This window comes from Sapajus apella, unplaced genomic scaffold (assembly GCF_009761245.1).
Source record: "Sapajus apella isolate SASKATOON/1434 unplaced genomic scaffold, GSC_monkey_1.0 scaffold29, whole genome shotgun sequence".
Taxonomy (NCBI): domain Eukaryota; kingdom Metazoa; phylum Chordata; class Mammalia; order Primates; family Cebidae; genus Sapajus; species Sapajus apella.
Window position 1 is genome coordinate 11,867,933 of NW_022436969.1, and position 26,343 is coordinate 11,894,275.

The window sequence follows — 26,343 nt, forward strand, 5'->3', positions numbered from 1 at the left end:
GTCAGTTTGAATACCTACCAAAGAAGGGAGAGCTATGAATGAGTAACAATGGGAGGCAGAATGACGACCTCCCAAAGAGGTTCATATCCTAATCCCTGAAATTTGTGAATATGTTACATTACATGGCAAGGGGGAATTAAGGTTGCAGATGGAATTAAGGCTGCTAATTAGCTGACCTTAAAATAGGGTGACTATCCTAGGTGATTGGAGTGGACCTAATATAATTTCAAGGACTTTAAAAGTGGAAGAGGGAGGCAGAAGAGTCAGTGTTAAGAGTGATGCAATGTGAGAGACTCTACTGGTAATTGCTGGCTTTGAAGTTAGGATGTGGCCACGAAATGTACGTGGCCTCTAGATTTTGGAAAAGATGAGTAGTGGAATTTTCCCCTAGAGCTTTCAGAAGGAACCACCTCTGCTGGCACCTTAATTTTAGCCAAGAGAAACAGGTTTTAGATTTTTGATCTCTAGAACTATAAAGTTATAAATTTGTGTTGTCTTAAGATGCTAAGTTTTTGATACATTATATCTTCACTTAATGTTATTGACATGTTCTTGTAAACTGTGACTTAAGCAAAATAACATATAGTAGGTATTCAAATTATATTGTTTAGTTCAATATCATTTTGTTATAATGTTGGGGAGAAAAAATTGGTTTTGTTACATGTAATTTCTCTTAAGGCCAGCTTCCAAGAACCTGCTGACATTGTTAAGTGAAGACTTATTGTACTTGTTATAGCAGCAATAGGAAACTAAAAGGACAACCAAAGTGAGATTCTGAATAGAAATACACCACAAATGGAAAACAACAAAATTTCCAAGTGCTAACATGAATACGATGACATGACCCCTGAAATAATTAACTTCCACACCCTCTGATAATAATTTCATCAGACTGAACACCTAGTAGTTATTTGGAGTAATTAATAAGATATAAAAGAGAAGACAGAATAGATGACTGATCAGCATTCTTAAGCTGTTTACATCTGTTTAAAAATGAATGTAGGAGTGAGAGAAAGCCTCATTCCTTGGAATTTTATCAGTATGTTTCAGCTGATGAGAACCTAATGATTCCTTCATGAGTAATGAATGGGAATCTGAAGATAGACAAGACTGTGTCTGTGGAACTGCTTTTGTAAACAGGTATCATATGGGTGTCCAACATCCAAACTTCCATTCCTATTGACACCCTTATCTTCATTTTGCACAATTCCTCATCCTGTGTAGTCTTAGAAGTTCGTGCTTTCCATAAAGACCAAGAGTCTGTATCCTGGCAGCAGCAACTGTGGTCATGGTAGGTCTCAGCGGTGGAGCCACTGTCAAACATACAAAGTTCACATCTTCCTACATATTTTCTAATCCTGGACCTCTAACTTCCTTTCATTCATTGAGGCCCTGATATTGGTCCAGTAACTTATCTTCTGTTTACATAAATGAGTCTGTTCCTACAGGTTCTACCCAGGAACAAAGCAAAAACCCTCACCAAGAAACAACTCTGAACTTCAACCTGTAAATAGTGTATAAATGTCAATAGCATAATATTTTACTTCTGTTTCTAAAATTGCCAACTGACTGATGAAAGCCATCCTAATAAACAATTATAACTGTATAAACAAATATTAATGCCTAAATTTATTTTCTGCAATCAACTATAAATTTCATGTATAAAATAAAAAATTCTTTTACAATGGCAAAATCATGAAGACTGAAATATTTGACTATCAAAATATTTCTATAATTTTAAATAATAAAGACAGAATAAATATTTATAAAAAAATCAGTTTGGGAAAATGCTTTAGTACAAAAACAAGGTATATGTACCTGTACAAAATAAAGAGCTTATGTAACTGTCCCCAAAACATTCAAAATCCAAGAGACAATTCACACTCGATAAAATGCAAAGAGTTCCAATATTTTTGAAAAATATTCAGTCTTGGTTTGATATAATCAAAGGTATAAAAATTAAAGCACCATTAAGATAGATTTTTGTATCCATTAAAATGAAAAAATGTTTTAAAGTATTGACATAATTTTGATGATATGGTGAAACATATTTATATACAATTACAGAACTATAAAATCGTGTCTCTGGCTATTTCTGGCTGCAATAAGATAATTTTTGAAAGTCATAAAATATTCATAAGTAGTTAATTCAATAGAGAACAGCTACCTGGACAAAGATATTTATAACATAGTCATTAAAAATACTAAAAACCTATAAAATCATAATATAGCTAAGAGAATACTATGTAGTTATTGACAATAATAATTGTGGAAACATTAAGACTAATTATAGGAATCTTAAAAAGAATAAAAATTACAACCATATAAGTTTATTCATTAAAAAATATTAAAAAGGAATATTTTTAAAACTGTTTATCAAAATTGTGAGTTTTTTTCATTAAAAGTGACTTTAATGTGAGCCAGGCACAGTGGCTCATGCCTGTAATCCTAGCACTTTGGGAAGTTGAGGCGTATGCATCACTCGAGGTAAGGAGTTCAAGACCACTCTGGCCAATATGGTGCAACTTCGTCTGTATTAAAATACAAAAATTAGCTGGGCATGGTGATGTGTCCCTATAATTCCAGCTACTTGGGTGGCTGAGGCAGGAGAATCGCTTGAACCCAGAAGGTGGAGGTACAGAGTGAGACTCCATCTAAAATTTAAAAAAAAGTGAATTTAATATGAACACAGTTTTGTAATAACAAAGGAGAAAATGATAGATCAGTGATGAAATTAATGTAAAAATTGAAAACTTCAAAACCTTAATCAAAATTTTAGAAGAGTCGTTTCCTCTATTATTAGGTCAGTCAAAAGACATGGATTAAACATAACAATAAAATAACTCTACCAAGTTCATTCTCTTGAAAAATGTTAAACTCAGAGTCTTATATTTATTTCCCAAAGAATTCCAAGTTCATGATTACTCCAAATCCAAAAACATTCACAGAGTGGACTATTATACTGAAATTAACCAAGCATAAAATATCCTGTCTCCACAATTTAAAAATGCTTGTTTACATTATATTGCAAGCATAATGTGGATATAGAGAAAGAAGGATCATATAGAGATACAGAGAAAGAGAGACAGACATGCAGAACATATACTGCAAGTATAACCATCAAGAAATGGTAAATTCTCTTTTGAGGGACTTTCAGTAACAGGCATTGTCCTTCTTACAAAGCAGATGTAATAAACAAGTTCTCTAGTTAGCTATTAAGGAAAATTTAGGGGAGGTGAAAGAATGGGGAGATCTATGCTCTCATTTGACCTGGACATGTGTCAAATGTAAAATGGTGGCATTTTAAAAACATACTAAATGTGCATCTATAAGCTGTCAGATCACAGATGGAAACCTGACCACAAGGAGATCATTCATATGTAAATTCTGAATAATATACTGAAGAACATGGCTTATGCTAGAAGATATTACCAGTCAGGCCTCTTTATACATTTTTATGTACCAAGCCTGACAGCCCATCTGTCTGTAGTTCCTCTCCTTATCCCAATAACATTCTATACATCTCTCAAACACAAAGAAGATTAGTGAGGAAAATTATCCAGGCAGGGCTAAACTTTAAAAGCCTAGTTTTTCCTCACACAATGCCAGTGATTTATAACAAGATGAAAATTAGTCGGAGAGAACAAAGTATGTTCTTTCTCATGGGTCGGTTAGACCAAGCTTTGGAACATGCAGGTCAGCCCAGTGGCCAATGCAATTAGATGACCAATACAAACACCCATGTGCCACTTGGCCTTCTAAGGGCTGACACTACAATGCATTTCCTAGGTCTGTGTGGTAATGAAGTGCTTAACAGGTACAGTGCTGCACTGTATAATAAGTTCAGAGACCATTAAGAATATCCTAAGAATCTTGAATTTCAGATACTATTTAACTTTTGACTCATGAATAGTAGGATTGCTACAGCACAGTATTGTGCCTGAAAACAATTATTTAAAAATATGTATGAAAACTATATTTTGTTTTTTATTATACTTTAAGTTCTGGGGGTACATGTGTAGATTGTGCAGGGTTGTTACATAGGTATACACATGCCATGGTGGTTTGCTGTGTCCATCCCCTGTCATCTACATTAGGGGGGATTGGGGAGGGATAACATTAGGAAAACTGTATTTTCTTTAAACAGCATTCCAGTACAGCTTCTGATGCTCTCTGCCATTTATTACTGAGTAGTAGGAAGTTCAAATAAAATATTGAGCAAGACAAGGAAGTAATTAGATTGTTTTATCTGAAGGATTTTCTATACCACTGCATATGTCTCAAAGTGTTTTCACCTGTTGTCTGTAAAAATACTTGGGCAAGTATTAAGGACCTAGACTGTTTTCCTCACATAATAAGGAGGAATTAGGCATCAAAAGTTGAGGGAAATGTCCAGTCACAGAAACAGAGGAAAATAGAAGTTGTCACAATTCAAAGGTCCCTTCACTTCATACTTTGATATTTATGTAATATTTATTATATTGAATAATATGTAATAATTACAATTTAATTTTCTTAAAATATATAAAGATATTCAGCATTTATATGTGATACTAATCAAAGGTATGTTAACCAGTAGGTAACCTCCAAGAGGCAAGTAATCTATATTGAGTCACCAAATCACAGAATCTAGAATTTATAAATAACTTTATTCAACCTCACCTCAAAAATATAAATTCCCCCAATACTATACTTGATACATAACCTTTTTGAAATCTGCTTCCTTAAGTCTGGATACCTGTTTGACTCAGTTATAACAAACTCAGTAAGGATAAGTCCACTTTCTCCCACAGTTCCTCCAGCTGCCACTTAGCTATTCACTGCTTGTGCTGGTTAGACATAAGTTCACCATAATGCTTCTTTTAATGTTTTATTTTCTTTCTTAAAAAAAAAGTACAGAAAAAATGAGGTTTAAGTTCATTTAACAGACCAAATGTTCATCAACAAGTTTATGGTTCAGATAAACTTCTAGTTAACGCCAACTGATCTATAGTGACAGAAAACAGAGCAGTGAAATCTGTGTATAGGGCAGGGAACAAAAAAGAGGAAGGAATTAAAGTACCATGAGAAATTCAGGGAAGAATGTGTGTGGCCATTATATTTCATAGGCAATTATATGTCAAAACTTGTCAAACTGCATACTTTATATATGTGTAGTTTATATATAAATTAGACTTCAATACAATTGTAAAAAATGAAAATTTGGGCTTTTTAAGAAAAGGTGACTTTCAACAAGGTCTCAGAAAGTGAAAATCTCTCCTTCTGGACCTGATTTTTGTGTTCTTATCAATGTGGAATCTATATTTTTCATTTGACTTGGCCATTTACAGTATACTGACCACAGTAAGTTATTGCTTACTCCCTTTAGCCTCTTTCCTGATACACTGTGTAGAGAGAAAAATAGATGCTACGGAAAGTGACAAAGTCATGTGTAATAAGTCATTCCTGCTCTCAGGAAATATGGTAGCCCTATGTCAATGGAGTATCTCCATATTAAAGACCCACAGAGATTGTCTCTTTCCATCTTGCCCTTAAAAGTTTGCCAATTTGGGCTGGAATGGATATCAGCTTATTTCATTCTAAAAGATTCCCTAAGAAGAAAACTCCACCAACAAAACAATAACTTTTTCTTGTTTCTACTAGCTCTTTCTAAGCATTCTCTGTGTGAAATTTTCCCAAATAGTAATTCCCAGGATCCAGACTTTGAGACACGGCACACTTGCTTAACACATATTCTTGTGCAGGGGCATATTTCTCCTCAATTTATTATGGCTTTCTGTTAACATAAATCCCCACTGCTTGTAAAAATGGAACCCAACAGCTTTAGTCTCCATCAAGCTGGTTATCAGATACGCTCTGCCTTCTTTTATCACTCACTCCCCAAAGAAGACTTGTGTTAAGCAATTTTGCCACAGAGCAGGGTTGACTCTAAGGCAATTATCACAGATATCAATTGTGAATAATCTTTATCAACAGTTGTGAACAGATACTTTCCAGAATTAGAGACAAGAGTTTATTAACTGCATATACATGTGCTTGTGCTGCTGCCTAAATATAAAGGCTCCTGTAAGTAAGATCCAAAATATCCTAACCTTACTAGATCTTCAGGATTTGAGGAAAAAAAGAATTCTTCATAGAGAATTCACTTAGTATTTCCCAACATTTGGAGAAATACCTTGGGAATGATTTAGTTTGGAGGCATTGTGTGTTTTGGCTTTGAGACCCATTTGTAATTATGTACATGGAACAAGATATTGACTTCTTTTTACCATTTAAATGATGTATGCTTAGTCACAGTACAGTCTGACTAAGCGAACCAGCCCAGCACTAAGGTTTACTTAGAATGTGAATAAATGTATATAGTGATCCTTGTCGTCATTTAAGCAGCACTACTCACATATGGTACCAACATACAAAAATAAAACAGTTTCAAGAGATAATAGTAGAAAACAGTTCCAAGACATAATAAAATCAGAAACAAACAACATCTCTGTAATACATTACAGTTTGTGTGAGTGTTTTATATTTATTATGCTTCTCAAAACAAATCTGTGTAATAATGACTATTCACATCTTACAGAAGATGAAATTGAGTTACAGAAGAACAAATGCCGAATGACTTGGCAAAACCTACACAGCCAGAATTTGAAGCTAAATGTTCTTGGTTTCAAAGACAGTACTTCTAACTTTTTTTCTTACTTTAAAGAAGTTATTGTTTTATTCTTATTATGGCAATAATATATGACCATTGTAGAAAATCTTGGAAAAGCAGAATAACATAAAATATAAAATTAAGGCTGGGCACTGTGGCTCATGCCTGTAATCCAAGCCGTTTGGGAGGCTAACATGGAAGGATTGCTTGAAGCCAAGAGTTCAAGACCAGCCTGGGCAACATAGCAAATATGTTGTTTCTAAAAAATAAAATTAAAAAAATATGGAAAGTTAAAATCATCCAAAATCCCATTACCAAGGCAGGCATTGGTAAATTCTGTATATTTCATATTTATAGGATTTAAAACATACTCCTAGGCTCAGTTATCCTTCCATCTCAGCCTCCCAAATTAGCTGGGGCTATGGGCGTGTGCCACCATGCTTCACTATTTAAAAATTTTTTGTAGAGATGGGGTCTCACTATATTTCCCAAAATGAACTTGAACTCCTGGGTTCAAGCAGTCCTCCCACCTCAGCCTTCCAAGTTGTTGGGACTATATAGGTACACACCACTGTGTTCAGCTAAATTTTTGTATTTCCAGGAACATATAATACATTTACATATCTACTATCTCATAATTTTCTGTAAAATAGACTCTGAGTTGATGATTTGCATACAGGAAGTTTAATGGGTTATCCTCTGGTACAATATCTGTAAGAGAGGGGGGAAGCAGGATTGTTCTAAGGGAAAAGTTGAAGCATGATGCAGTTACAACAGAGGCATGCATGGGTTAATTCCACATGGAAATTTAGATCTTGGGTGGACCTTCCGACTGCTCTTAATTTGAGATCAGGAGTCCCTCTGTAGCCACAAATTGACTAGTCACAGGATATAAGCTGCCTCTTGGGGAAAGGGCTGGACATTAGATAAAGCAGCTTCATGGAAATTCTAAGACAGTGACTCAAATGTGGCCTGTCAGCAGACAATCTTCTATGCAGTTGATGGAATAACTGCCTCTGTCCTGAGGAGGTGACTTCAACCTTCACTACAGTTCATCTCTGTGCCACACAGATTTACTTCTGCTGTAGGATGACCAATAGGTTGGTTGCAGAGCCTGTGAAAATATTCTGAGTCAAAGCTGTGTCTTCATTTATTTTTTAAAATATTCCAAATCAAAACCACACCTTCATTATTATTTGACATCCATAAGTCTCACTTGAATAGTGGGGCCATGATGCACTTGAGGACCCCACAAAAGTCCTTGAAGTAACTCAGTATTCTCTGTCCCCAGTATTCTCTATTTCTATTTTACAGTTACCCAAGTAGATGGACATAGGTTTTTTTTTTTTTTTTTTTTTTTTTAATGAAAGTACTGAGAAAGTCATTACTGTAGAGCCTTGACATGATGTTGCAGAATTTTTCCTCCTAAAAACTCAGATTCTCTTTCTGTCAATGGTTTCTGGTTGTGAAAATTGGCCCAGGTCCCGAAATAGTTTATTGTATAAATACACCACATTCTAGGTGATAGATATTGAGATTATTTCTATTTTTTGCTATTATGCATAATGATGTTATGAACAAGTGTGTTCATGTATTTGAACATATGTTTTTATTTCTCTTGGGTAGATATCTAAAGATGGACTTGCTAAGTTTTATGTCAAGAATAGATTTCATTTTTAATAAGCTGCTGAACTGTTTTGCAAAATGGCTGTACTATTTTACATTTCTACCAATGATGCACGAAGGTTTTTGTCCCCCAAATCACAACAGTTGGTTTCAGCTGTTTTGATGTTAGCCATTCTAACTGAGTTTGGCTCATTATAGTTTGTATTTCCTTAAAGAATAACAATATTTTTAATGTATATTCTTTTGTCCTTAGTGTATCTTCATTGCTGAAGTTTCTATCCAAATATGTTGCCCATTAAAAAAAAATTGGGATGCTTGACATCTTATTACTGAATTATGAGAATTCACTGTAAATTCTGATACAAGTCCTTTGTCAGTTATACATATTGAGAATTTTTTTTATCAGTCTGTAGCTTATCTTTTCATCTTGTTATTCTTTTGAAGAGCAAAATTTTTCAATTTTGATGAAGTCCAATTATCAATGTTTTCTTTTACTGATTTTGCTTTTGGTCTTATAACTAGGAAATATTTGCCTAACCCCAGTTCAGAAATATTTTTCTCCCAAGTTTTCTTATACAAGTTCTATAGTTTTTATTCTTACATTTAAATCTATGATTTACTTAAAGTTAATTTTTGGGCACAGCATTAAGAGTCAAATTTTAACTTTTGTATATGAATATCCAATTAGTTGAAGACTGTCCATTCTCCTTTAAAGTACCTTGGCATGTTTGCCAAATGAATTGATTGTAAATGTGTGAGTTTATTTCTAGACACTCTAATCTGTTCCATTGATCTACATATTTATTCTTATGCATATACCATAGTGTCTTTTATTACTGTGGCTTTTAAAAAATTGTTAATTGTTTATTTATAAGAGAAAAGATTTCTTAGCCCACATATTTATGTTTCATAGTTCAGTAACACAAGTGACAAACTTCTAGGTAATTCAGCCCGAAAAAATTCTTTATATTTCAAGATCACATCACACTCTGAAAGACACCAGCCTTCTCATCTTCTCAAAATCTTTCATGGAATCATAATTTCTGTAAAAATCTGTGTATGCCTTCTTTCTTGGTTCAGCCACAGCAAATTTATATAAAGCTGTAACCCCCAGGGATACCATGAATTCTCCAACAATATGAAATTGCAGATGCTTGGCCAGAAGGCCAGGCATCTGAGGTTTTGTCAAAGCACCGGAAGCCATGGTAGTTACTATCCTTGATAGGTATGTCAACCTCAACACCAATTCCTGACTTCCTGACTGATGGAGAAATGGTTGTAGGTTTTTTTTTTTTTTTTTTTTTTTGAGATGGAGTGTTGCTCTGTCACTAGGCTGGAGTGGAGTGCCACGATCTTGGCTCACTGCAACCTCCACCTCCAGGGTTCAAGTGATTCTCCTGCCTTAGCCTCCTAAGTAGGTGGGACTAGAGGTGCGCCACTGAGCCCAGCTAATTTTTGTATTTTTGGTAGAGACGAAGTTTCACCATGTTGGCCAGGTTGGTCTTGATCTCTTGATCTCATGATCTGCCTGACTCGGCCTTCCAAAGTGCTGAGATTACAGGCATGAACCACCACACCCAGCCAGTTGTGGCTTTTTAATAAGTTTTGAAATCAGTATATCTCTTCCAACTTTGTTCTTCTCTTTCAAAATTACTGTGGCTAAGTTCTTTGATTTCTATATAATATGTACAATCAGCTCCTCAATTCCTACAGAAAAGCTAGCTGGAATTTGATAATATTGAATTAAATCAGTATATCAGTTTAAATAGAATTATCATCTTAATAATATTGAGTCTTCAATTCATGGTATGTCTTCCCACTTACAAACGTCTTCTTTAATTTATCTTAGCAGCATTTTATAGTTTTCAGTTTGCTACATTGATTCCTAAGAATCACATTTTTTAATACTAGTGTAAATTTACTTGCTTTCTTAATTTATTTTTTGTTTGTTTATTGCTAGTACATAGGAATATTATTGATTTTTATATATTTATGTTCTATCATTTATCTTTGCTAACCTCTGTTACGAGGTCTACTAGTTTTGTTTTTTGGTATACTCTTTAGGATTTTCTACTTAGAAAATTATGAGATCTGAGAATAAATACAATTTTAATTTTACTTTTTCAACATGTACTTCTTTAAGTTTCTTTGGTTGCCTTATTACAACGGGCAGGATTTTCAGTATATTGAATAGAAGTGGAGAGAATGATTGCTTCGTTCCTCATCTTAGGAGAAAAGCATTGCCTTTCACCAGTAAGTATTGTACTGGGTCATTAGTCCTCATTATCAATTCAGGAAGCTCCTTTCTATTGCCAGTGTTTTCAGAGTTTTTATTTTTGGGGGGTATTGGATTTTATCAAATTATTTTTCTTCATCTGCTGAGGTGACCATATTAACTCCTTAATATAGTAAATATTAATCATTAACCAATTTTCCAGTAATGGATCCTGAAGTTGGTCTCACTAACATTCACCTTCTAAGTTTCCCATCACATAGAAAGGTCAATGCAAACTAAAGCACACATGAATTTTTAAAAAGTTGTTAGACATAATTTTTAATTGCTGTGTAATATACCTCTAAATGGGTATTCCATGATTTATATTCTCACTGTCATATTTTGGACTCTTAGAGAGTTCTAATTTTAGTATTACATAATCTTGAAAAGGTATTACCTACAAAATGAATTTTACTAATTTCATTAGGACACAAACTAAGGAAACATGAAAAGAAAGCGTACACAAAAAGCCATTGGATTCAGAAGCCAGAATTTGGAAATCTTGTTCAGTAATATCTATTAGCTTTGAAGTATTTAGAAGATGTGGGACAGTAATCTAAAAACAGTGCTGAGAAATTCAAGAACAAATTGAATTTTCAGTTTGAAATGCTGTCATCCAGGTGACTCACTCTTTAAACTGTGGTTAAAAAATAAAGATACCATCAGCCCTGCCTTTCTTATGTGGTAAAGTGAATTCAAATAAAATCATTTATGTGCAGGGGTGTTGAAAAAATGTAAATATCGATACAAACGTGAGATAATAAAGAAGATAGTGATGAAAAGGAAATATTTTCTCCTCTTTTTCTATTCAACAGTGAGTAGTTTGGTTCATATTATATGTCCACACACATTTTTTAAAAATTTGTATTTTGTATTTAAAACTAAAACTTAAAATTTATACAGATTCTTTTTGCCAGTCAGAAAATGTAGAGGCCAAACATTAGTAAAACCACTGTATTCAAAAACATTAGGAATAACAAGAAAACTTTAGGATACTAATCAATTATTATATTAATGTTGTCATAAAATCACACATACATTTACAGTGAACTGGGAATAGATTGAACTTTTTTTTTAAGTTTTTAATTATTTATTTATTTATTTTTTTCCAACATCAGAGCAGTTGGCATTCATCATCACTCAGATTGAACTTTTTATATAGCTTTTAAAATAAATTGATTTAGAACCTCAAATACATCTACTTTTATATTTTCCTTTTATTATTTATAAAAATATTTTTTACAATACCTAATACTCATATGAGTCTGTAAGTTCACTAACAGAATGAAAACTTTGAAAAATAATTCTTTACTAAAATGAATAAAAAAGCACATTTACATGATTAGTCACTATTAGTAATTAACTAAATCATTGAGTATGTGTTATATATTTAATATTTTTTAAAATAGTAATATTTTAATTGCTCTCTTAGCACAAGTCAATGTCTGCTACATCTTAAAAACCATGCTGTTAAAATTTCTTTGAAGTTGGCTTTTTTTTTTTTTAATCTCGACAGCAAGACAAAATGTGCTGGTTGTGATAGCCTTTATGTTCCTTTAGTTTTTAAAATAATGTATCTTGAATAATGTATTCTTCATGTGCTAGGAGAAAACATTTTTAGTTATTAGCACAGTGAGGTTATTGATCTATAGTTTATTTTTAATAAAGCAAACTTAACTGAAAGAATGTTAGTAGTATTATTTCCGATTCTTGGGAATTATAAAGCAGCAGTCTTCTTCCCTCCCCTCCTCATACACATTGTAATTGGTAAGGTACAGTGTTATGCACTCTCACACCAACATCTGGTACAAACATTTAGAGACTACCTCCTAGGAGCTAGGGAAAAAGGCCAAATTTCCTTACTAGACAGTTTATTAACATTAAGATACCTCCACATAGGCATCCATCTCTTAAACTTGTCCCCAGCCTGAAGTTCCAGACAATTATAAAGTCTAGATAGGTATAGAACCTAGAAAAAAAGGAAAGAAAAAACTCAAAACTTCAAAATTCTAGAGGTTATGTTAAATTTTGTTAAAAATCAAAAGTTGAGTTTGTAAGGGAAAAAGGTGAATAAAAACTAAAGATTTATAAACAATATGAAGCATTAACTTGCAAAAGGATAAATCACATTGAAGACAGTTTGTTAACTTGTAGATTTATCATGGGGCTCAAGAGCATACAATTACTGGATTAGAACATAACCTTCATAGACAATTTCAAATGAAAGGTAAAAAGTTAATTATACATTTTCCAATGTTTCTAAATATCTCTCACTTCACAGACAAAATCCTGAGTAGGATCTTCCAGATTATAGGCTAAGCATATAATTGTAGTATTGGAGCTTGACTTCTGTCTATAGTGTGACCCCTGTCTACAGTGTGACCTCTGTCTACGATGTGTTGGAAAATTACAATAAAATGAAAAATAAAAGTTATGGAAAAAATCATATCAAGAATTTTAGAATGCTTTTATTAAATGAAACAAGATTATTCAATAATTACAAACAGTAAGTTTGGTTACCCATTCAGGAGACATTACTGACAAAAGAAAATCTATTTCACAAGCATTTTGCTACCACCCTTAATAGGGTGCCTAGAGTATTATAGACATTCAAGCAAAATAATAGCATATAGTACTTATATAGTAGGTATTTATAAATGCCACGCATTATTCTAAGCAACTTATGTTTACCGTATCATTTGATCTTCAAAACAAGCCTAAGAGATAAGCTTGTTCTCACACCAACATCTGGTACAAACATTTAGAGACTACCTCCTAGAAGCTAGGAAAAAAGGCCATTTTTTTTCATAATTTTTTAACCTGATTTTATAGTTCAAAAAACTGAGTTTTGGAGAAAATAAGGAAAATACTAAGGTCATACAGCTAATGAGAGGCACCTTTCAAAATTCAGACACATGTGGTCTGACCCTAGTGCCCAGCTTTTTAGGCACTGAGTACACAGATCTCTGTATCTCATGTTAATACCCAACTAGAGCAACCATAGCAAAGGAGGCTCTTAGTAACCATGTGAAAAGAATGCTTCATTTGGTGGATGTTGGCCAGCCTCTTTCCTTAGCCACCCCATGTGTGAGGAACCCATTGTGGGTTTGCTGTCTCTGCATATAGTGCCTTTGTCTGCATTATTAACTGAAGACTCATAGAATACTCAATTTTAGTTCTTTTTGTAAATTCCTTAATATCTAAATAAAAGTCAGCTAAGCCTCCATCTGCTTCTGCATTGAATCTGCTGTAAGATCATATGTTATATGGCCTCTGGAAAGCTCCACTATATATTTTGAAGAGACTGAGAATTGAAAAAAGTAAACACAATCTTAATATAAAAATGGTTTTGACCTTGTAGAGCCACTGATAGGGTATCAGAAACTCCCAGGGGTCCAGCACCATGGTTTGGGAACTTCTTTTCTGATCCAGTGTCTCATATTTTAGGACTGGGTTACAATACTTTCTTCTGGTAGTATTGTCTGTTTTATCTGGAATAAGCAATGATTTTATTTTTTTTCGAATGGAGAGGAAGTAGTAGAGTGACGTCAACAAAATGGCAGAATAGGAAGTTTTGGATCCTCCTTCTCTCCAAGAACACGTCATTTGAATAACAACTTACAAAAAAATTTCCTTGTGAGAAACCATAAACCAGTTGAAAGTCTCCTTCACTCTGGGAAACTACAAAACCAGACACAACAAAGCTGGTAGGGGAATTCCAAGACACCCTCTTAAAAGAATCCCTAACCCCCAGCACAATGCCATATGATCAAGAAAAAACTCCTCAAAGGACTGGTTTCTTGTCTTCCTGTCTTGAAGCATTGAAGAGACCTGGCAGAATCTAACCATCCAGGGGTGACTGAAAACAAAGATGGCTCTTTGGACTGGCAGTCACCACAGTCTCTCTTCCCAGCTCATTACAGAGCAAGTAGATAAAAAAATGCCATGTCTCATCTTCTTCCTGGGGAGGGAAAAGTTGAACCACATGCCCAATGCCCTAACTTTTATGAGAGTTTTCCAAAGTATTGGCTGTCTTGCTTGTCCCAGAATACTGATGGGATCTGGCCTACTCTAATCTCATGGGTGCCTGTGTGAACAAATATGATGGTTTGATCTAGCATGCAGCTAGTTGCCATACCACCCCCTAATCCATGTTCAACACACAATGAACAGACATAAAATCATAGATTCCATTTTCTCCTTGGGGAGGAAAAGAGGTGGGCAGAACATACAATCCAAGTTTTCTGAAGGCTTCCCAAAAACTGGCATCAGTTTCACTTGTCTCAGAGCACTGATGGAACCTGGCCTGTCCTAAATGTCTGAGAGCCACTAGGAACAAAGAAAGCAAATTGGACAAGAACAAAGGTCTGAGTATTACTGGGTGAGTTTATTGGTGAGGAACTTCTATTAGAAGAGTCTAGTCTGTGAAGACTGGAAGAGGTAGCTCTTTTGTCTGTTGTGCAGACACCAACACAGGTCGTCAAGGAAAATGAAGAAATTTTAAAAAGTGTTTCAACAGAAGGAGCAAGATAAATATCTAAAAACAACCATAGTTGAAAGAGATATGTAATTCACTTGACAGAGATTCAAAATAACCACTATAAAGATGTTCTTCAAGGTCAGGAGAACAATCCATGAATAAAGTGAGAATTTCAACAAGAATGTGAAATATTAAAAAATAGCAAATCGATATCATGGAACTGAACAATACAAAAACTGAGCTGAATAATTTACTAGAGGGATTTAACAGAAGCATAGATAAAGCAGAAGAAAGGATAGAAAACACAGAGAGGTCATTGAAAATTGTTGAGTCACCAGAGGAAAAAAGAAAAAAATGAAGAGTAAAGAAAGCCTAAGGGATTTATGGGCCACTGTCAAGTGAATCAATATACATATAATGAGAGTCTCAGAAGGAGAAGAAAGAGAAAGTGTCAGAAAGCTTATTTGAGGAAATACAGGCAGAAATCTCAAATCTAGAAAAGAAGATGAGCATCCAGATTCAGGAAGCCCAAAGAAACCCAAATAAGATGAATTAAAAAAATTAACAAAAAGATATAATCAAGTTGTCAAAAGTCAAGGCCAAAAGGGAATTTTGAAAGCAACAATGGAGAAGCAACTTGTCACATACAAGGGAACTCTGTTGAGACTATCAGTGGATTTCTTATCAGAAACCTTGCAGGCCAGAAGACAGTGGGATGAAATAGTCAAACTGATGAAGAAAACACCCCCAAAGTTGTCAACCAAGAGTACTCTACCTGGCAAAGCTGTCTTTCAAAAATGGAGAGACAAAGACTCTGCTAAATAAACAAAAGCTAAGGGAGTTCATCATCATTAGACCAGCCTTGCAATAAATACTGAAGTGAGTTCTTCAAGTTCAAATGAAAGGATGCAAAACAACAACACAATGGCATAAGAAAATATAAAACACATTTGTCAAGGTAAATATAAAGACAAATACAGAATGCTGTATTACTGTAATAATGATAAATCACTTTTCAGTCTAGTATAAAAGTTAAAACACAAAAGTATTAAAAGTATATTCTAAAAATATTAAAAGAGACAATATAAATAGACATAAATTGTGGCACCAATAAGGTAAAATGTGAGGGGAAAAGTATAAGTATAGTTTTTATAAACAACTGAATATAAGTTTTTCACAGCTTAAAATAGATGGTTATATTTTGTGTAAGCCCCATGTCAACCATTAAGAAAATAACTATATAGGTGACACAAAGGAAAAGAGAAAGAAAGCAACGCATATCAGTTTTAAAAAATAAATGAAACACAAAGACAGTAAGAGAAAAAGATAGACAACTACAAGGCAGATAGAAAGCAATTAACAAAACAACAATAGTAAATCTTTCCTGATCAATACTTCCTTAAAATGTATACAGATTCATTTTCCCAATCAAGACATAGAGTGCCTGAGGGATTTTTTTTTAAAGATCCAACTATATGCTATCTACAGGAAACTCACTTTATATTTAAGGACACAGGCTGAAAAAAATGTATGAAAAAATATATTCCATGAAAATAGTAACCCAAAAAGGGCAGCCATGGCTTTGCTGATAAAATAGATAACAAGTCAAAATTGTCACAAGAAACAAGAATATAATCTAATCATAAAAGGATGAATTCATTAGAAAGATATAACAATTATAAATATATATGCATCCAACAGGAGAGCACTTAAATATATGAAACAAGCATTGATAATACCAAAGGGAAAGATAGATAATGCTTCAATAACAGTAGGAGATTTTAGCACTCTACTTTCAATAATTGATAGAAAAGCAACCAGATAGTAAACTAACAAAGAAGCAGTAGACGCATGCAACCCCACAGATCAAATGGTACTAATACATCTTTGCAAAACATTCCACTCAACAGCAAAATAATATTCATTCTTCTCAAGCGCATACAGAATGTTTTTCAAGATAGATCATATAAAGTAACAAAAAAGTTTTAGCAAAGTTAATAATATTGAAAAAATACCAAGTACCTTTTCAACTAAAATGTAATAAACTAGAAATCAATAACAACAGGAAAACCAGAAAAGGTGCAACCATGTGGAAAATAAATATACACGTTTGAACAACCAATGAGTCAAAAAATCCAAACAGATAGAATGTACCTTGAAAAAAATAAAATATTAATAGAACATAACAAACTTTCTGAATGCAGCAAAAGAAGTACTAAGAAGGACATTTACAGTGATAAATGCCTATATTAAAAAAGAAGAAAGATCTCAAACAACCCCATTTTATATCTCAAGGAAACTGAAAAATAGGAGGAAACTAAATCCAAAGTCAGCAGAAACAAGGAAATAATAAAGGTCATAGAAGAATAAATAAAATGAAGACCAGAAAAGCAGTAGAAAAAACAATGAAACTAAGAGTTGGTTTTTTGAGAAGATAAAATTGAAAATATTAAGCTAGAATAACTAAGAAAAAAGAGACAACTCACATAAAATCAGAAAAGAAAGAGGAGATATTGCAGCTGATACCACAAAAATGCAAAGGATTATAAGAGATTACATTAACTATTATATACCAGAAACCTGGGAAACCTAGAAGAAACACACAAATTCTTATAAACATACATCCTACCAAGACTGAATCATGAAGAAATAAAACGTATGAACAGGCCTATAACTAGTATAGATATTGAATCAGGAACAAGAAATCTCCCAATGAGGAAAACCTCAGGACCAGACACCTCACTGATGAATTGTATGCAACACTTGAAAAGTTAATACCAATCTTTCTCAAACTCTTCCAAAAAATTGATGAGAAGGAAACACTTCCAAACTTATTTTATGAGGCCAGAATTACCCTGATAAAAAAGCTAGACAAAGGCACCACAAAAAAAGAAAACTGCATGTCAATGTCTCTAATGAATATAGATGCAAAAATCATCAACAAAATATTAGCAAACCAAATTCAACAGCACATTAAAAGAATCTTTCACCATTGACCAAGGGGGATTTATCCCCAAGATGCAAGGATGATTCAACATATGCAAATCAACAACTGTGATACATCACATTAAAAGAATGAAAGATGAAAAAAGCCATATGATCATCTCAAAACACATAAAAAAGAATTTGATAAAAGTCTACACATTTTTATGATAAAAATTCTCAACAAACTAGGAACAGAAGGAAAGAACCTCAACATATTGAAGTCTACCTATGAAAAGCCCTCAGCTAACATTCTGCTCAATAGTGAAAACTTGAACACTGCACCTTTAAGGTCAGTAAAAAGCTAAGGATGCCCACTTTTGCCACTTCTATTTAACATAGGACCAGAAGTCCTAGCCAAAACAATTAGGCAAAAAAAGAAATAAAATCATCCAATTTGGAAAGGAAGAAGTAAAATTATCTCTGTTTGAAGATGACAGAATAATATATACAGAGAAAACCCTAACAACTCAACCAAAAAATATTAGATTAAATAAATTTTGTGTGTTGCAGGATACAAAATCAACACAAAATCAGTGTCATTTCTGTACACAAACAACTATCCATAAAATAAGAATTCAATCCCACTTATTACTAGCAACAAAAGGAATCAAATAGTTACAAATAAGCTTAACCAAAAAAGTGACACTTTCACACAGAAAACTATAAAACACTGATGGAGACAATTAAAGAAGACACAGATAAATGGAAAGACATCTTGCTTGCGTGGATTGGAAGAATGAATATTATTAAAATATCCATATTTCCTATGGTGATCTATAGATTCAGTGTAATCCCTATCAAAATCTCAGTGCCTATTTTTTAATATTAACAGAAAATACAATCCTACAATTCACATAGAACCACAAAGCTGGAGGCATATAATACTTTCTGTTTTCAAAATATGTTACAAATATACAGTAGAAAAATTATAACACGTGCATAAAAAAGACATATAGACTAATGGAACATAATAAAGAACTCAAAAATAAGCTCATGTGTATTAGTCTGTTCTCATGCTGCTAATAAAGACATACCAAGACTGGGTAATTTGTAAAAGAAAGAAGTTTAATTGACTCATATTTTCACATGGCTGGGGGGCCTCACGATCATGGCAGAAGGCGAAGGGGAAGCAAGATACATCTTACATGGCAACAGGCAAGAGTTTGTTCAGGGGAACTCCCCTTTATAAATCAATCAGATCACATGAGACTTATTTACTTTCACAAGAACAGCACAGGAAAGACCCACCACCATGATTCAATTACTTCCCATAGGTCCCTACCATGACATGTGGGAATGATGGGAGCTACAATTCAAGACGACATTTAGGTGGAGATACAGCCAAATTATGTATCATGCATATAGGGTTAGCTGATCTTCAGCAAAGGTGTCAAGAACACACAATGGGAAAGATAATCTCTTCAACAAATGGTGGTAGGAAAATTGAATATCCACATGTAAAAAGTAAGAAACTGGGTCTTTATCTTACAACATGCACACACACAAAAATAAACCCAAAATGGATTAGTGATTTAAGCATAATGCCTAAAACTATAAAACTTATAGAAGAAAATATAAAAAACTTCATGACATTGGTCTTGCCAATGCTTTTATGGATATGAAATGAAAAGGAAAAAAATGCAAATGTAGACAAACAGGACTATATTAAACCAAAAAACTCCTTCACAGAGTAAAATAATCAACAAAACGAAAAGGCAATTTATGGAGTGGGAGAAAATATTTGCAAGCCAGATGTCTGATAAGGGGTTAATTTCCAAAATATACAAGAAACTTAACTCATTAGCAAGAAAACTAACAACTTGATTTTAAAATGAACTAAAGACTTGAATACACATTTCTTTAAAGAGGACATGCAAGGGACCAAAACTTAAAAGAAAAGATGCTCAATGTTACTAATCATAGTGAGATATTACCCCACACCTCTCAGGATGGGCATTATAAAAAAAAAAGGGACATTTGTTCAATTGTTGGTGAAGATATGGGGAAATGAGAACCCCTGTACACTGTTTTTGGGATATTAAATGGAGCAGTTGGTATCAAAAACCAGAATGGCATGTAAATGGTTAATATTTCATGTCAACCTGACTATGCCAAAAGATACCCAGATAACTGGTAAAACATTATTTCTAAGTATATGTGTGAAAGTGCCTTAAGAAGAGATTAGAATGTGAATCAGTAGACTGAGCAAGGAAGATTGCCCTCACCAATGTGGGTGGGCATCGTCCAATCCGTTGAGGATAGAACAAAAAGGTGGAGGAAAGGCAAATTTCTTTTCTGTGCTTGAGCTGGGATAAACATCTTCTTCTGCCTGACATATATTCTTCTGGTTCAGGGGCTTTAGTACTCATATTGGGATTTATACCATTGGCCTCCCAATTCTCAGGTCTTTCTTCTCAGACTGTATTATAACACCATCTTTCCTGTTTACCCATAGCTAGGACTTCTTGGCCTCATAACTGTATTAGCCTATATATATGCTAATTATATATGTATAATTAAATATAGAATTGGTATACGATCTAGCCATCCCACTGCAGGATATTTATTCAAAAGAATTAAATTCAGGATCTCAAAGATACATTACTCCCATGTTCGTTTCAGTACTATTCACATTAGCCAAGAAGTAGAAACAACCTAAATGTTCATAAAAAAATGAATGAATAAAGAAAATGAGATATGTACATATAATGATTATTATTTAGCCTTAAAAAAGAAAATTCTGCAAAATGCAACAAGATTGATGAACCTTGAAGACATTATACTGAGTAAAATAAGCTAGTCACAGAAGGACAAATACTGCATAAGTTCACTTACAGGAAATACCTAAACTAGTCAAACGTAGAATCACAGAAGAGAATGTGGCTTGCCAGGGACTTATGGGGAGAGAGAAACAGTTGCTAATCAGTGGGCACAGAATCTCATTTATACAAGATGAATACATTCTAGAGATCTGCTATACAACATTGTGCCTACATCTAACAATACTATATTGTACAATTAAAAATTTGTTAAGAGGATAGACCTCAGGTTAGGTGTTCTTAGCACAATAAATATATTTTTAAAGAGAGCCAACATCTAAATGCTTATTACATGGGAGTTTATTTCTCATTCCTTCTACATGCATATCATGAGTTGGCTGGAAGCTTTAATTTAGGCCTCTATATTCACAGGCTGATAAATAGCCATCATTCCAAATTTGCCTAACTGTGGAAGAGAGAAGTGGCAAATAGACACAGCTTCTTAAAACTTTCACTAATAGTGATGTAAGTCACTTCTACTCACATTCCTTTATCCAAAGAGGAATGGGGGAAGGAGTGCAATCTTACCATGTTTCCAGAAAGAAAACCGGAAATATTTTATATGGCCATCATAATGCAATGGACTGAATGTGTCCTCCCAAAATTCATATGTTGAACTCTTAACCCATTGTGTGATGGTATTAGGATGTGGGGCCTTTGGGAGGTGATCAGGCAGCTTTGAATCATAAATTTAGCATCTGTTATAAAAACTGAAATAAGTGAAAGTAAGTCCAGTAGACTACAAATCTGTCTCCTACACACCTAATAAAACTCTTTAGTGGAGAACACTTCTAAAGACAGCAATACTCTGAATGGAATTAATGCCCTTATAAAAGAGATCGAAGAGATCCCTCACTCTTTCCACCAGGTGAAGACAAAGTAAGAAGACAGGCCATCTGTGAATGAGGAAGCAGGCCTTCACTGGACATTAGATCTGCCGGTGCCTGGATCTTGAATCTGCTGGTGCCTTGATTTTGGATTTCCCATTCTCCAGAATTGTAAGTAATAAATTTCTTGTTTATAAGCCATCTGGTATTTTGAACTGGGTGGTATTTTGTTAAAGCGACCGGAATAGTCTAAGACAATCATATTATTTTCTTTAAAAGTATAAAATTCAACCAGTATTATTAATGTCCTTAAGTGGGATTCACAACTATAAGATTTAAATAAATGTAAGCATATAAGGTCAAGGTAGTTATCTTACTCACCACTCTTATAGAATCAATGTCAGAATTCAAGCCTATAGTGGTTCAGCAGCTCTGCCAGTTTGCAAATCCTTGAAGCCTCTTTGCTAATCTAAGGAGACTGTCTTCTGGGAAGAGAAAGCTCTTGTTTGCCATAAAACACTCTTTGGGTATATGAACATGTTTTCTTTTTAAAACGCTAAGAAATGAATAGCAAAGGTCAACTTAGCTACCATTTTTCCAGTGAGAGAAATGATACTCTCAGAACACAAGTGACTTGCCCAAGATCGACTCTGGGTAACAGGTTCTGATTCAAGCCCTCTGATTAAAACATCTAATACTCATATTATGTCTTGTAACCCATATGCATTATTTAGGAAACCACAGGACTCTGAGAAAGGGAAAGAAACGTAGGAGCAATTATGAGGATGTTGGGGAAATTAACAGTGGCTTTAAGTTCACCAACTCTGGTTTAAACATTTCTTAACATAGGAGTTTTTAAAAAAGCTCTGCAAAATTATAGTGTATTCATATAATTTATCATCTTTTTTTCTCCACCCTAATCATAGTTGTTAAACTTATGTGCCTAAAATGCAGACCACTTTTGAGTGCAAATTTACGTGGCACATACCAAAAAGTGATCCAAATTGGATACAAGGCTGGGGAGATGCAGTTCGAGCTCACATTGCCATTTGCTTCACCAGCTGGCACTGGCTCACAAGATGCTACCAGATGGGACTTCATGAGCCTTCTAAATCAACAAAGAAATTCAGAGTGGAGACATTAAATATGCCATTACTGCTAAAAGCAAGAAAATGATATTACATACCTATTTGATACACTGAGACAGCCTTGAATCATAAATTGAGTATCTCTTATGAAAACAGGAATGAGAAGTGAAGTAAGTACATTAGACTACAAATCTGTCTCCTATACTCCTAATAAAACTTTTAGTGGAGAACACTTTTAAAGACAGCAATAGTCTTTTCTCCTCCATTTGTAAGGACCCTCAATGTGTATGGATAAAGGAGAGGGTTATGATGATGTACTAGGCAGAGACCTCAAAAAGAAAAAGTGTGGCAGATCTGGGAACTGGTAAATACAGGAAATGGTATCCTCTACTTAGCCACTTCAGCTAAAAATGCCACTGTTTCTAATCAGAACATAGCAGTCATCACACATCACCTTGAAATGTAACTATTGTTGTACATATGTCATTATCTTTACCATAATAGTGTAATGAAAAGATGCATGACCTAGAACCTGATCAGCCTGATTTGAATTTAAAATAACAAGTATCTGCATTGCCTTGAGTAACGTACTAATTTCTCTGGGCCTTGCTTCCTCATATGAAATAAGGCTAACATAGTTATCCCTCATAATCTGTGGGGGTTTTGTCTCAGGACCTCCTTCAAATATCAAAATCCAAGCATGCTCAAGTCCCTTTTATAAAATGGCATCATATTTGCATGAAACCTGTGTATATCCTCCCCATAGAGTTTAAATAATCTCTAGAATTCTTATAATACCTAATATAATGCTATGTAGATAGTTGTTATTATTGTATTTTTAGGGGATAATGACAATGATAATGGTAAGTACAATAGCAATTTTTTTCTAAGTATTTTTGATACCTAGTTAGTTTAATCCATGGATGTGGAACCCACAGATACAAAGAGTCAACTGTACCTACATTTCAAGGTTGCCAAAAAATTAAATGAGAATATGCATACACATATATAATGCCTGGCACATAATAGGAATGTAATGACAAGTGTTATTTTTATTGTTGTCATACAATTTTGAGATTTATGCAACGGCTAGGAATTTTATGGAAAAGATAACAGAGGTTTTCTTGATAGAACAATAAATGAATGAATAAAGACAAAAATACAGAAGTTATATAAAGAGATGCAGGCTGTGTGCCATGCTAGCTCAGTAGGGTGGCAATACTATGTGGAATTTGTAAAAGGTCAAATGCTAATGCTGTGCTTTGTTAATGAAAAAATAATAATATTTTGTTTATTTTAAAATTTTTCCTAATTAATAGCTCCCTGAAAGTTTATGAGTATGCATATTTTTCATAATTCATTTCATTTTTTCTCTAAATTTTCTCAGGACATAAATAAATACACATGCAGCAAGGTCTTTTTTATACTTAATATGGAAGTAAGATTTGTGTTGCTTTTTCTTTCATAATATTTCTCAGTTTGCAACTATGGACTTATTTGTATTAGTACTTGATTAATGATGTTTTATTCTACTAGAGTTAAAGCTCCATGAGGGAAGGCACTGGGTTATGTTTTACTTATCTTGGTGGCCTAAGTTTCTGACGCAGAGACTGATGCATAGTAGGTATTTAAAATAATCATTTAAGAAACAGAAATTGTCTACAGCCATACCACACTCAACATGCCTGATCTTGAAAGCTAAGCAGGTTAGTACTTGGATGGGAGACTGCAGGGGAATACCAGGTGCCATAGGCTTTAAAAAAAAAAAAAAAAAAAAAGAGAAAGAAACAGAAATTATCCTTTTCACTTCCTAAAAGTATGCCAGGAGAATTGATGTTATATATTTGGCTTTAGTTTTCATTTTAAACAACTCGATTTTAAAGGAATCGTGAATAATTAATAATTAATTGTTTTAGACCATTTTAGACAATCAGGTACTCCATGACTTGCATGTGTTAGAGAGCTTTCAAAATCAAGTGTTGGAGGTGGAAACCTAAAATAGCATTCTGCTTTCAACTAGTGACACTACAGAGACTGCGCTCTGACTCAGCATCATATAGAATAATCTCTCCGGATGCTCTTCTTTGCTCTAGTGGCACACTCAGAAAAGACAACAATGTTTATGGAAACTGGGATCAGAGCAAGCACAGTCTTTGCTCCAGGCCATATGTTCTAAATGTAGAAGAAAATGTCAAAAGTAAAAATTCCATTCCAGGATCCCTGGACTTAGCTATAATTACCTGCTCTTGACAGGTTCTGGCCTCTGACATCCAGATCAAGAACCATATGCAAAAGAAAAAAAGTTTTAAAAGAAAGAGAGCGTGGTTAGTTTTCAAGTAGAATAGAACTTGTAGAAAGGATTCAACATCAAACTGCTGGTAAACACACATGCAAACACACAATTTTATCTGTTTATAAACAACCCTGAATATCTATGATGTGGAACAATATTAATAGGATTAAAGTTATCCACTTCATATGACTATTTTAAGGAGTAAGTGAAATCATATATGAAATGTGCCAACCAAAATTGGATTCTGAATGCCATCTGGTATGCAAGGTGAGTACTCAATCAATGGGGAGTAAAGGAGTTGAGCTGATCACTCAAAAGCCACCTCAGCCACTTATATTCAAGAGCTGAAGATTAGTTTTCAGTTTAATATTCTTCTGCCTTCACATATATTCCAAATGTAATCACTTCCCATGACCTTTACCACTCCCATCTAGTACTGGCCACCAGTATGTCTCCTTCAGACTTCTGCCTTTACCTAGCCCTCTCACCTCCCCTCACCTCTTCCACTTTACTTTCCCACCCACAACCTCCCAGTTGGATGTATTATCTACAAAGCAGTCAGAGTGATCCTTTTACAATAAAATTCTAATCTGGCTACTCCTCTACTCAAAGCCCTCCAACAACTTCCCCATTAAATCTAAATTCCTTGCCGTAGCCAACAGTAGCTGGCCACTGACCTCACCAATCATCCTTTCTTACACTTCACAGTGGCTGATGTTATAGTTTATTTGATAATTACTTGTTTTGTCTGCCAGAATGCAAGCTCCATGAGAACAAAGACAATGTTTGTTTCATTATTCTACTCCCAGATATGTGCATTAGTGCACATAATAGGCACTTAATGACTGTTTATAGAATGAAAGAATGCATGACTATGTCTCATCCATATTAAATATCAGATGTATCATCTATCATTGGGAGATGAAGTCAGTAGAAAAAGAACTCCTAGTCACAACTATAAGGAAGACAGAATACAGCTTTCAGTGGTAAAACAAGGAGTCAAAACAGGAATAAATGCAATGTAGAAACATAAATGTAGACAATAGTGTATGAATTTTCTATTGCTTGTAAAAATAACCACAATCTTAGTAGCTTAAAATAGCACCCATTTATTAGCTCATAGCTCTGTAGGTCATTGCAGGCAAGCTTAACCAAATTCTCTCCTTGGGGTCTTACAAGGCCAAAATCAAATTGTTGGCCAGGAGGGGCTCTTACCTAGAAGATCTGGGAAGAATTCACGTCTAAGCTCCTTTTGGTTATTGGCAGGATTCAGTTCCTTGCAGTTGTAAGATGGAAAT

General features: G+C 34.1%; 1 long non-coding RNA gene across 1 annotated transcript in view; it reads left to right on the forward strand.

Moving 5' to 3' along the window:
- Nucleotides 1–23,174, forward strand: part of LOC116561484 — a 216,216-nt gene extending 193,042 nt beyond the window's left edge. The window contains exon 3 of the long non-coding RNA XR_004273451.1: nucleotides 21,706–23,174. This is a non-coding gene — a long non-coding RNA (uncharacterized LOC116561484). The remainder of the gene's footprint in view (nucleotides 1–21,705) is intronic.
- The last annotated feature ends 3,169 nt before the right edge of the window (nucleotides 23,175–26,343 follow it).